Genomic DNA, 13,160 nt, shown 5'->3' on the forward strand with positions numbered 1-13,160 from the left:
GCCCACAGTTGGGCAACCAATCATTTTATTATTGGGTCCTTTGTAAACACCACATACACGATGTGCCGCCATCCAATGGCGGGATGTGCGGTTTTCTCGGTGCACAATCAGCGTCAACTTCATTAGAGAAACACGACGCATTTGCTAAGCCAGACCGTCTGGTGGCGCCCTACTATTTCATCAATAACCAAATATACTATTATCCTGTTCCCGAATTCAAGGACATTTGTTTATTTGGAGTAATTTCCAATTCTACACTAGGTCCTTAGTAATTATTGATTCCACGTATTTATTTGGCCGTTATTTGACAGACGTAAAATGCCATAATGTTAATTCGCGGAAATTTAAACACACTGATACTGATAATGAATTAAACATTTGTCAAAAAATACTAAATTTGAAAAATATTTGGCAATATAATAAGTTTTGCGTCGCATGCACACAATTGAAATATAATATAAAATGGGCCTTATATACTATTGTTGTATTTATTTAATTGTAAGAACGATTTTACATCCTGGAATGTCCACGATGTATCACGGATCGATTCGCCAGGACGGTAATTCGTCACAAATGTCAAACACTTATACACCAAGTATTGGGGTTAGGCTGAAGATTGGACGGACACTTCTGAATCAACACAATAATGAAATAACGGTTTAGGTTGAACGAAATAGTGTTTTGTTTGAGCAGACCAATTCTAGAAAATCTATTTGTGTAGCAGGTAAGCTACCGTATATGGACAATGTGAAGTCTATTTTAGTGGGGAAATGTATTTTAATAATCGGGTGAAAGAATAATCGGTGAAAGAATGTTTTGTTTCTAAACAATATTTTAAATGCGAAAACAATAAAAAAAACGACTCAACTGGTAATCGAATATCTAATACTTCGCCGCGAAAACCTGAAAAAGATATTTTATTTTGCCCACGCATTATTCATGAAGTTATTTGTTCAAAAAATTTTTCCCAGAATTTGGAATGACGAGAATCAGACTAGAGCCTTGATTTACCTTACCCTTCATAGCATTGACCAATCATTTGTTTCAAATTTCAAACTCATCATATATTATGTATATCTTTTAGTGTAAACTTACAAGCATATCTAAGCGACCCCCATTCATTTCGAAACGCCAGTCCTTTGGGTGTATATGACATAGCGTTACCAGGCAACCACTCGTCTAAATAGCGCATCACTCTGTTCTTATAGTACTTGTCCCCTGTCAAGTTGTACAAAAGTGTCTGAAATGAAAGAGATACGTATTCTATAATTACAATGGCTACCCGGAATAAAACTGAAAGGAGTGAGTCGAACCTGAGTAGAGTGTAGGGTTGACCCGGTCACGTGTCGTTGTAGCCTTCAATCATATCCGAAATGTTTCATAGTAACACGCTCATTGTGCAACTCCTGTCACTATACAGCGACGTCGCTGAATCTAAGCACGTCTTATCATATACTCTCGACAGCAGAAAATAATTTATAAGCTGCACATAGTATTGACGTATGGAATAATAAGTTGTGTGATTTTGTAATAAAGAATTAAACATGTATTTGTATTTGTACTTATTCTTTATACACCCCCCCCCCCCACCATAAGCGAGAGAGACCAAGCTCGAGCCATTCCATTAGAGCGCATTCGATTCATTACAGAGCGTTCCATTATAAAGAGCGGACTTAGCAATCAGGTGACAATGTCATGTGATCAATTCAGCGTAGGCGTTGATCCCGGCGTTGATCACCTGACAATCGCCGGATACACGATACAACGGCAAATGACGTAAGGTTTTGTGACTTTACTAACCGTTACGAAAGGATTAGTTCGTTCGGATGTATTTTTTGTAAAAGTGACAGCCTTGATCGACAGACAGTGTTCCTTCACACAGTCTTCCCTTGCACCATACGCACTCAGACTGTTAGCGAGTGAAGTAAAATGTTGGAAACTGTTTCAATACATTGTATTACATATATTTTATAGTTCCCATGCCAAATAAAGCATATTATGTGATGTTCGTAGATGGTTTCTGTCGTACCGGCCTGTAATGAAATGAGGAGCGACTTGTCTCTAATGAAATGAAAAGATCGCTTGGTATTTTAAATAATTGAAATGTTTAAAACGTTTTCAATACATTGTATTACATATATTTTATAGTTCCCCGGTCAAATAAAGCAAATATAGTGTAGGTAGTTTCTGCCATACCGGCCTAAGGGAACGAAGAGCGACTTGTCTTTAAGGGAATGGAATGAAATCAAGGCACTGTAACTTTATATATTTTATTGCTTCCATGTCAAATACATGTAATACAGAGACCTTAGTAGTCGGCTCATGACATGGGCACCTTTTTACTCTACCCACGAACAGTCTGAGCGCGTATGGTGTAAGAGAAGGTTATGTTAATGAATAGTGTGTCGATCAAGGCTGTCGCTTTTACAAAAAACGGCACCTGAACGAGCAAATCCTTTCGTAACGGTTAGAAAAGTCACTAAACTTGACGGCATTTGCCCTTACATTGGCTAACCAGCGATGGTCAGGTGATCGCACGTCTACGCTGAATCGATCACATGACACGACGTCTTTACTTTCTCTAATGGAACGAACGCTCTCTAGTGCAATGGCTCGAGCTAGGTATATTCGTCATAAGCAGAGCAGTATCAGTACCCGCTAATTTATCCAAATTATAATCATTGATTACACATTGTATATATATATATTAGCCACAGACCTTGCTATCACCTATATTTTGTGTCAAATGTTTGCGTCGTCGACAGAGGGCGCTAATTATATGAAAGGTGTACTGTGTAGAACGAACGACACAAATCGACGAGAGAGGACATATAGCAACAACTAAAAATCGAACATACATGTACACCTGCGTCAACCTGTGACCATGCAAACGCCCATGAACGTCCTCCAGTCATGTTCGGTATCTCATTCTCAGTTTTATTGAGATAGACTTCCTCGCCAGTTGCCTTATACAACCAAATAGCCGCCCATGCTATCTCGTCCTCGTATTTGCTCCCTCTGTAATAGACAGGTGGCAAATTATTTATGTAAAAATATATTGTCTGTGTAAACTTGTGACTTTCTGCTAATTGGCAAACTTTTAAAATTTAATAAAGTTACGGGTCTAACCAAAAGACAGTTCGAATCATTGAGAACTATTACACGTTTCTCAAAATATTACACAAAATATAACTAGTGTGCGAGGTTTCGTTCGTTAGTGTGATATTGTCGACTTAGTGTGACTTACGAAATATAGATGGCTTCATTAATGTCAGGGAAAGAGTCTGCGTACAATCCACGGTAATTGTCAGCAAAGTCAAATAATTCTTTGGATTCATTCAGCAGTTGATTGGCATAATCTGGATCTGAATTAAAGTAAACTAAATATTTAGTCGGACAATTACAATGCTCCAATCAACATTACAGGCCATAGATTCAGTTTTATCATATGCAGCAAGATGAAAACCAAAAGTAATTCTTTAATTGGACATACGAGGGCTCTGAGAGTAGTGGTTCGGCGTAATCGTGAAATCGTCGTCGTCTTTACTGTTGTTGCTTTTGCGCTTAATAATTTTGAATTGAAATCATATACAACTTCTTGAAAAACTGGTAGTTTGACACACAGTTATAACATGGGTACATGGGTAAAAACAAAATAGCAGCCTAACAATGAACTGGCTTATTAAAATGTTAAGGTCAATTCTCGCCGGGAGAGTACGCACGCATGACGATACGCCTTTAAGGGCCATTATGGTCGTCGTGTCGCGTTCTGTTCGATATGGGACTCATAGAGACGTACACAACGCGTGTAAAACATATTGTTTGTTTACATGAAATTCGAACATGCTCCGCTCCGTATTTATTAGAACTAAAGTAGACAATAAAACAATCTAATTTACTCGATAAATCGTTCAGTAAAATATTACCTGAATCTGCGAAAATAATCGACGCAGCAGCCAATGCGGCCGATACTTCCCCAGCGACGTCACTTCCAGGGGTTTCCGTGGTCACTTTGAATGAAGTCCTGTTCATTGTCATTTCCTCTGGACGACCCCAATATTCATGATCAACCGATTTCTTTGCGATCTAATTGTTGAACAAGTAACAAATTATTACTTTTATTGGAATTCTGTTGTATAATTTGAAATAAATGGATGCGAGATTTCGAGTTTTTGTTTTTTACGTGCTGATGTGTGGCGTTAGTGGTATCGACTCTACAAATATGTAAAAGGTGTGATTTATTTGTAAACTGTTTTTAAAAGAAATTCGTTACAAAACCAGTCTAATGAGAAATAAACTTTGTCGACAGAAATAGATGATGTACAAACAATAATAGCGATCAAATTCACGTTAACTTGTTTTATTGAGGCTTACGTATTTACAATGCTCACTAACTTCATTTGGCTAGTAAACGATGGTTGCATATTGACGGTTGGTTTATCGCAGCCACTCTGAAATTTGAACACATTCGATGTGACTACTAGTACACATGAATATTGTATTCATATTAAATAGAAAATAGAAAATATGAAGGGACGGTATGCTTGCATCGCACCTGTACATATAATTCATTCGGCGCTGTGTGTGCTTTCAGTAGAAAGTCTGTCCCCCATCTGATACAATCCAACATATTCTGTGTTTCACCGGCTTCTTCGTATGCATCCTTAAATTCCAGATAACCCCAGCTGAGAACTGCGACACTGAACGCCATCGGGAACGTTGACTTGATGTGATCACCGGCTGTGGATATGAATGATTGACGCATATAATGGAAAATAGTAATATTATGTGTATTAGAATACGTCGATAGAAAGATTTACATCACTACCCACCATCATACCAGCCACCCGTTAAATCTTCACCGTTAAGTCCCATGTCATCTAATGCGGAATCTCCTCGATAGGGTATTCTGTTGGTTGGTGGTAATGTGCCTGATCGTTGTGCTTCGTAGAAGAGTATAGACTTGTGAATAACCTCTGAATAGTTATAAGGAGTTTCAACTGAAACTAAATGTATAATTTAGTTGATGAGATAGAGTTCAGCTAATGCTGATGCTAATTTAGATGTGTTTTGACGAGGAACTGACGGCCATTTTGTAGTTTATGATCATGAACAGTTTCTATGTTTTTAAAGTGGTATTTTCTTTTAATGTATTTATACTTATTACCCCATGCCACTCTCGTCAATGGCGGTTGCATTCATTTTCCTGATACCGCTATAGAATTCAGGCACAATTTACCAGTGAATGTAAATGTAAATCATGTTAATATTCATTACATTCATTCATTGTTATTCTTTAGACCCATTAGGTTTATGTTAATTCAGGCGTTGCGTCAAAATCGCTAAAATTACATGGCACATTATCGAAGTATTTTACAGTAGTAGAAATGTTCAATTATTTTATTATTTTTATCTTACCACTTTCTCCTGTTGTTGACACGACGACGGCAACGGTAATTATTCCGACGAGAGTTGTAGTTGTAGCAATACCACCACCAATGATGGCGAATTTACTGTTGGCTCCGGCGAACTGTGAAAAGCAATTTGTAATTTCCTCTGTTCCATGCTGAACGTTGACATTCTATCAGAATGAATGTACAGACATTACGTTATTGTTGGCAGGGCACACTTGTCGTTTTGTGATATGGTCAACATTTTTAATCTGCGTTTGAGGCGTACGTGATATTAAGGGTACGTTACACAATAAAAACTGTGCTGGGTGGCGGCCCGGTATATCTGGTGGGTCGCCACACACACCATACACAACGTTCTACCAAAGCACCACAATTCGATAATCAGCAAAAATAAATACCTAACAAATATACGTATAAATAATGAGTGGAATTATTATAGATCGCACTTAGAATTAGAATTAACACATTACTTAGCTAACATTGACAACCAACTGTTTTCTATTTTCGTAGTGTTATGTGTTGTACTTGACTGTAATTCGATGGTATTTTTGTTGATCGATACTCCCCATGAGGCCAAAAACTGGATCTTATTGCTACAATATCGAACACCTGATCATTTGAACAATAATCCGTTGATATATACTACTAGTATCTGTTTTAGGACGCTGTGAAATCAAAGACACTGGCGTCTTTGATGAAAAATACATGGTAATGCCGATAAACTCGGTAAGTGTATGTCTTAGACTTTATTACCAGTAACAATAACGTATACAAAAAAGCAGTATTTTGATTATGCGTTAATTAACACCGGGACTAGTAACCATACTTGAGATAAAGTGCCACGATTGACTGAGATCTGAGAGGCGGTAGCGGGTCTAAACATTTGATTAAAGTGTAATGCAGCAATTCAATTCTACCGCGCCAGTGATTGGCAAGCCGTTATTACGGGGAGAGGGACTTTTCCTTTCAACTAACGCATACATGGCAGTGTAAGACGGTACCATTGTGATAACTGGGTGGGCTACTGCGTTCAATGCTGTCAGCATTTTGAGTTTGCCTTAGGCTACACTGCCAACCATATTGCGTGGGGATGTAGTTATAAGTAAATAAAGGTGACAGTTATAAGTCATATTATATTTAACGCGTGGAAATACTAAAACTACTTCTGCAAATAAAAAGAACACATGGCACATGGATTTTAACTTGCGCGGTTTAAAACCCCGGCATTATTCAAGAATCGCCAGAGATTGCATATTCGTGGGCCCCAAATATTATAGTCGGACCCCGTTTTGGTAAACAAGGGTGTCCCGTTTCTGATAAAGACACACATATATATTATCAATTCCCCTTAATTTTCTAATCGGGAGTTCGCAACACTAAATTGTATAAGCACCCTCCCCCCCCAACAAAAACACACTTAGGACCTGATAAGCCATCCCATCAAATTATATCGATTGATGTGCCCTTGAAAGTATAACAATACTGTGAGAGTTTTGCAATAATTGACGGGATGGTATTCAACTTCATAAAGATGGTGAATACATTCACTTATTTTAATGATTTCCCACGGTACAATTATATAATAGCGTTTGACTTCAAGTATAAACTCTCATCATACCATCCAATCCCATATACCCGCTGACTGTCTGATAAGGACGCCCCCACTACATCAGTTCTTTTAGCGTGCGTGATAGTAAAGAATATACGTTATTATCGCAGGCCGATAAATAACTGGCCGCAAATTACACGAGAGACGTGTTCAAACATATTTGTGACGTATCTAAAACATTTAATGGGGAATCATTAGAGATGTTTACCAACTTCTTTCAGTTCTCAGTCTGCCACCGTTTGGCATATACTGTTATTGACAGCCAGCGAAGCACCATTGATCGTGACTTTCAAAGTTTGAATATAGCTGTTTTATTGTTTCGTGTTCATTGTATTGTTTTACTCTGATTCTTTTCTATTTTCTGTTTCATTTTAAACGAAATGGCGGCGCCCATGAATCGTAATACTTGTGATGATAAAATTGCGAAAGTTTTCGGTGTTGGTGCCTTCAAGCCTCATTAGGTACAGGCAATCGACGCAGTTTTGTGTGGGAAGGATGTCTTAATAGCGACAAAAACAGGAAGTGGAATTTTGTTTTATTATTTGGTATCAAGCTGATTGGGCGCCTTGTTTCGAGGCGCGCCTAATCAGATCTGACTGCTTAAGATACGCAATTAGCATATGCGATCCCGCACGGTATCGTGTAGAGGTCTATCCTCAGAGGCGGACATCCGGGCATTTTCACCGCCTGGCAACCCGTGGCGGTGAAAACAAAGGCCAAAAACTCGCTGAAAACGGTACTTTGGGATGGTTGTTGAGACTCCTCTGAACAGTGTAACAAGATTAGCCCTACGTGTGTAACATATATAAATTTGGTTGTTCGGGATTACTTAAAAGTTGAGTTTGTATTGTTTTCTCGAATTTTCACCGGCTCGACCAGCGTTCCACAGCAGCGCGCACAGAGCCCATAGAAATGCATGTACAGTGGTGCGCGTCGTAGCAACGTGAAACGTCTTGTGACGTAGCTCCGCCCCCGAGGATAGGTCGTTGACGCGGGACCGTGCGAGTCGGACGATGAATACTGGTAGTAATTACACACAAATGATACTCTTGTGCTGCTGAATCAATGACCTGTCTTACAAAAATGTATTTTAGTGGGACGTTCCCTGGCGACTACCTATCTTAGTGATAAAAGACCCATAGTCTCTGGATGGAGAATGCAGCGCCGCAACCGACGAAAAAACTATCCTCGGGGGCGGAGCAACGTCACGAGACGTTCCACACTGCTAAGACGCGCACCACTGTACCACGTATTTCTAAGGGCTCTGAGCGCGCTGCTGAGAAACGCGGAACGAGAACGAGAAAACAACAAGAACTCAACTTTGAAGAAATCCTTAAAAATCAAATTGATATGCGTTACACACGCAGGGGTAATCTTTTTACACTGTTAAGGGGAGACTCAACAACAATCTCAAAGTACCGTTTTCTGATAGTTTTCGGCCTTTGTTTTCACAGTGATGGTTGCCAAGTGCTTGCCCTTTCACTTCACGATTGCGCGCGCTTCTGTGTTCCTTTATAAAGGAGAAATTCCGCTAAAGGGCTATAAAATAGACGGGGTATGACACATTTTCGGGCACACCGCGTACCAGACTTCTCGTACACGAACATTATTTATGATATTCGTAGAGCACCGTCGAACAACAAATAACCAAATCCTCAATATTCTATTTATTACAAAAAGCGGGTTGGAAGCGTTTCACATTCGAACCTTTTCAAAAAGCGCGCGGGTACGTCTTTTACGCGCTAGATTAACGTACTGTGAGCAGGGTGCAAAACCAATGCGTTTAGTACTTTTAAAAATTTCTAACTGGAATGTTACTAATAACTTACTTTAGCCAAGAAGAAAAACGTATTCATGTATTATTTCTAGTATTGTAACAACCCAATCATTTTCCCCGATCAGTCTTGGTTATACCAACAGATTGGCGTTTGTTTATTGATCATGTAAACCGAAGAAATTCAGTTTGTGAATCTGTAGCACGGACACAAAAAAAAAAAAAAAAGAAAGAAAAAGCTCTTTATTTTGATTCGTATGTGTGTATACCGATGATTTAAAATACATTTCAGGCCTTCTAGTACGTTGAAGCAGTACAAGACAGTTTTATAACAACTATGTCCAGTCCGCTAAAATGTCTTTGTGACGGGAAGCTGCAGGAGAAGAATGTCTTATTACAAGGCACATTAGCATGGAGATAGCTGTGAAATTACAGCAATCTCGAAGTTTAAAATTGTTCATGTTTACATTTCGTTGAAACTTATATGCAATTATTGTGTTATAGTCAAGTGCCTTGAACTACTAGGTTTATGATTTATATGGGTAGAGCTGAGATTGGATAAAATAGTAAAAATATGTGTAATATTAAGATACAAGATGTTCTTCTCTGTTAGGGTCCCACCGAATGATCAGCGGAAGAAGGCCAACCTACAGGACTGTACTCAGGGCTACTTCTCTGTGTAAGGTCGAATTGTAATCGAAACGTACCTGACTGGGGGTTACTTTATTAACTCCACCTAGTGCGGCGCTCATAGTGTTTCGTCGGGACTACCTTGTGAGTTGAGTATGGTAAGTAAATAGGTACAGGATACTGTCATTCGTGGGCCAGCAATCTGTCAAATAGAGTTGTCTCCTGCAGCCATTCTATCCTCGGGGACGGACTATACTACGTCACAGAATGTTCTATGCTGTAAGGCGCGCACCATACGTGTATTTGTGTGGGCTCTGCGCGTTATGGTGTGGAACGCCGGTCGAAGAGCCGGTGACAACAGCTAGAGTCTAGAAAACATCACAAACTCAACTTTGAAGTAATCCTGAACAACCAAATTTATATGTTTTTACCGTGATGGTTGCCAGGCGATGAAAATGCACGGATGTTTGCCCGAGAATTAGAACGATCTATGCCACTGCAACGCGTTCTTTATAACAGGTAAGCAAATAACACCGAATAAACGGCAAGGTAAAGACTATGTCTAATTATAGTAAATACGTACTGCGTGCGTGACTCGAACCGGCGCTCGCGTACGGCACCCAATCGCCTAGCTTCACGCCACTACACGTCTTCCCCTCGGCCACCGGGCATCCCCAATAAAGGATGCTTAATAACCGAGCTTATTACGTGCAGAGAACGTGAAACCCGTCCACGCGATACGCGCCACACAGCATGGCCAGAATGCGGCAAAGGCCTTCAGATCTGGCTGTAGTAGGATAACAGAGCGACGAGATGCGCCCTCTAATGTGACTTCCATCTAACCCCAGCGACTTGCTTAATGCACTCGGTTAACATTTTAAATTAGGAAACTTTGAAGGGCTTCATTTTACAGTTTAGTATTCGTCATTCCTTGCATCAATGTCCTGATATACCGACCTCAATACTAGAGCAACTAGGGTAAAGCTAGCTAATGCTATGTTCAGCGAACGCTGGAGAAGCTAACAAATGCTATTTTAAAATCGACCTAAATTACAGACAATTTTGAATTTGATTAAACACGGTGTTTGAGTTGTGAAAACACAGCCTTTGTACGTGATTTATACAAACTTGGGACTGTCTTTGTTCTGTAAACGCTGGTCCAATACACTTCACCAGTCCCCACGACTTGTGTGTCGTATTGTAATATCTGATATACTGGGGTGTAATATTCGATATGTACCAAATGCTTTCAGAACGGTTGGAAACAGAAAAGACTTAGTTTCACATTGAAATGCACCCCGGGCTACACCTGTAATTCGAAGCATGTGCGTTTTTTTTTTTCTAATAAAACTCGTCTGCTTGTTTACTGTTTTTTTCTTGTTTTAAATTAAAACGGGTGACGGGTGACGGTGGTGAATTTTGAAGATGAGAAAAATCCTGTTTGAATTCGTGACATAGCACTAAATGTGTCTTGCATTGTATTTATCATTTTGAAATGGTTGTTTGTTTCCATATGATTTGCCCTATCTGTCCCATCACCGCCCATCCCCCCCCCCCCAAAAAAATACTGTTTCACGCAGCGAGGCGATGGTGTCGTCGAAGCTGCATTAGAAGCCTATTGCCCCGTGTGTGATTTGTTTTTATTTATGTACAAGGAGGTTCGAGTAGAAGTGAGGAGTATATGAATACTTGAATACCGCAAATAAAATAAATATATGACGTCATCGGACAATGATGTCAATATCACGATTGTTTCGATTGTAAAATTATTTCTTCAAGTTCATATCACAAAATTTTGATCAGTGATATCAAGATAAAGGGAGAAAATGGTCATATATTATTATTAATATCAATCCTAATATTGTGAAAAACATTTAAAAAATGATATTATAATGTATTCAATTTCCATTGTATACAATAGAACGTTGCACCCAAAATGCATAGCGGACAGTTACATGATCATGTAGTAAAACAACATGAATTCCGCTCGATGTGCCTTAATATGCTGTGCAATATTTAAACTGACCTATGGATAGAAATTATTTTACTTCCCCTGTTTCCGGTGAGAGCCACAGTATATTTGTACTAAGTTTGTCGCGAATTGGGGCAACCGAACACGTCACACGAGACTTGTACTAATCCCCGCGAATGACGATTCTTAACCCGGGCCGATTGTACTAGTTCCTGGGATTATACTGGTCCCGGGTTAATAAACAATGACACGTTAAGTGGTGAGGAGGGGTCCCTCGTTCTACACATACCGCTAGTATTGGCATATTAGTCAATCTTATATTACAGTAATGAACTGTAGTTCATGGCCGATTGTTACACATTCACATAAACGTTGATAATTTTACAATCGAATGCAATTCAAAATGTGTGTTTTTCAGTGACACTGACATACTTGTCCGGTGACGTCATTTATTTATTTTTTATTTCATTTGCTGTATTCAAGCAGAAGAACCTCCTTTGACAAGAAAAATGCAGCTTCGACGGCACCTAGTTGTGTGACACACCGCAGTATTTCTTTTTATTTGGCGGGTGGTGATGGGACAAATAGGCTCAATTGCCTATCATATGGAAACAAACAACCTTTTCAAAATGCTAAATACAATGCAAGGCACATTAGTGCGATGTCACGAATTCAAAATGTATCTTCTCTAGCTTCAAACTTGAAATTCACCACTCGATTTGTCAATAGAGCAGCCAGGGCTTTAATGGGGCAATGTCACCGTGACATTTTCTATTTGTTTGAACAAGGAATATACACCAATCAGTACTGCCCGGGCCATAATATACATGTAATGCTGATACTTTATGAAACTAAAAAAACTTATGGTTTGTCAGTTTAGACATAATAAAACCATGCTTTAAAACAATCTTTCACTATCTCTGGGAAACTGTGTACCTTCTCGCGAACAAAGAGGAATGTACCAATCATTGATTTACCCTTGGTGCATTATTACTTGCGTTCAAGTTGTTCCCCGTTTAGTTAAGGTCTCACGGGAAGAGGTTTTGTTGTTCTCATTCCATTGCCAGTAGCCCAACATTTAGGCAATTAGAATTAAACATGGCCGTGTCATCTTGAGTCCGGTTATCGACACTTAGTTGGCTGAGATCGAACACGTATATCATTTTCCCTATTGACGTTATTGAAGTTTCTCTGATTTGTTATGTTTCCTTCTATATGACGTCATCGGGTGAGGTATCACTGTTCGACATATACGCATATCTTAGACTCGCGTACGGTGCTTCGGATTACAGGTGTAGCCCGGGGTATATTTCAATGTGAAAATAGGTCTTTTCTGTTTCCAAACTTTCTGATAGCATTTGGTACATATCGAATATTGCACCCTGGTATATCAGATTTTACAAATACGATACACGAGTCGTGGGGACTGGTGAAGTGTATAGAACCAGCGTTTACAGAACAAAGACAGCCGCAAGTTTGTATAAATCGTGTACAAAGGCTGTGTTTTCACAACTCAAACACCGTGTTAAATAAATCTTAAGCTTACAACATAGAACCTACTCTCATTTTGTAGTCATTATGTATCTAGTTTAGATCTGTCAAATAACTGTCGTAATTACAGCCATTAGTGAGTAAGAAAGGCGTTCTGCTTTGCCATACATTTGATTACGCGACTCGAGGGGTCAACTGCGGTGGACCCCTCGTTTTTATTCGTTGTGAATAGATACATAGTAGCCTCAGGCGAAAGTCAACTGATACTTA

This window comes from Saccoglossus kowalevskii, chromosome 1 (assembly GCF_978046115.1).
Source record: "Saccoglossus kowalevskii chromosome 1, keSacKowa6.1, whole genome shotgun sequence".
NCBI classification, from domain to species: Eukaryota; Metazoa; Hemichordata; class Enteropneusta; family Harrimaniidae; genus Saccoglossus; species Saccoglossus kowalevskii.